At 45.2% G+C, this 1,058-nt stretch overlaps 1 pseudogene; it reads left to right on the forward strand.

Moving 5' to 3' along the window:
* LOC112111996 overlaps nt 1–1,058 on the forward strand; it is a 1,827-nt pseudogene extending 769 nt beyond the window's left edge.

The raw sequence follows: 1,058 nt of genomic DNA on the forward strand, positions 1-1,058 counted from the left end.
CCAACACCACCCCCCCCGCTCCCTGTCCCCTGACAAGCCCCCTCCCAAACCTCCGCCCCATCCAACCGCCCCCTGCTCCCTGTCCCCTGACTGCCCCCCTGGGACCTCCTTCCCCTTATCCACCCCCACCCCCACCCCCCGGCAGCATGGCTGAGGGGGAGGGAGGACAGCAGGGGAGGGCCAGGGGGCTAGCCTCCTCGGCTAGGAGCTCAAGGGCCGGGCAGGACAGTCCTGCGGGCCAGATGTGGCCCACGGGCCGTAGTTTGCCCACCTCTGCCCTACAGCATGATCATAGCTGTGGAGAACTGCTGGTATTTTGGGATCACCTTCTGCAAAGTCCACTTTAGTTTTAATCTGATGCTCTGTTTAGTTTCCATCTTCCATCTTTGTTCCATTGCTGTTGATCACTTTTATCCTATCTGTTACCCACTGCATTATTCTAGCAAAATAACTTTTCCTGTGATAAGGCAATTGCTAGCAATTTGTTGAACAGTGCCAGCTGCTTTTGCTTTCGGGATTGTTTTTTCAGAAGCATATGCTTCTGAAATACAAGGCTATAAGATTTTAGTAGCATGCTCTAGTTTGTGTCCTATTGTGTTCAACAAATTATGGGGAACAGTTTTGTTTACAGTAGGTTTGTTTGCGCCCGGCTGTGTCATGATAGGGATATATGCAATTTTTTTTGTAATATCCAAAAAGCATGCGCGTGTTGTGAACAACATGCCTGATGATGCAAACAATGAAGTTAGAAGTCAACTTTCCAAGAAAAAGGACAGAAAGGCTGCTACGACTTTGAGTATAGTTATGGGGATGTTCCTAATATGCTGGTTTCCATGTTTCATTACATTCTTAATTGACCCATTTTTAAATTTCACTACCACTTTAGCTTTGTTTGATGCTTTAAACTGGTTTGGTTACTTCAACTCTACCTGCAATCCATTAATATATGACATTTTTATTCATGGTTTCAGAAAGCATTGAAATATATCTTAAGAGGTAAAATATTCAATCCACAGTCTCATACAACTAATCTTTTTGCTAAAAATCAACCACAATAG

Source organism: Terrapene carolina, unplaced genomic scaffold, assembly GCF_002925995.2.
Source record: "Terrapene carolina triunguis isolate 2854851 unplaced genomic scaffold, T_m_triunguis-2.0 Scaffold85, whole genome shotgun sequence".
Lineage (NCBI taxonomy): Eukaryota > Metazoa > Chordata > Testudines > Emydidae > Terrapene > Terrapene triunguis.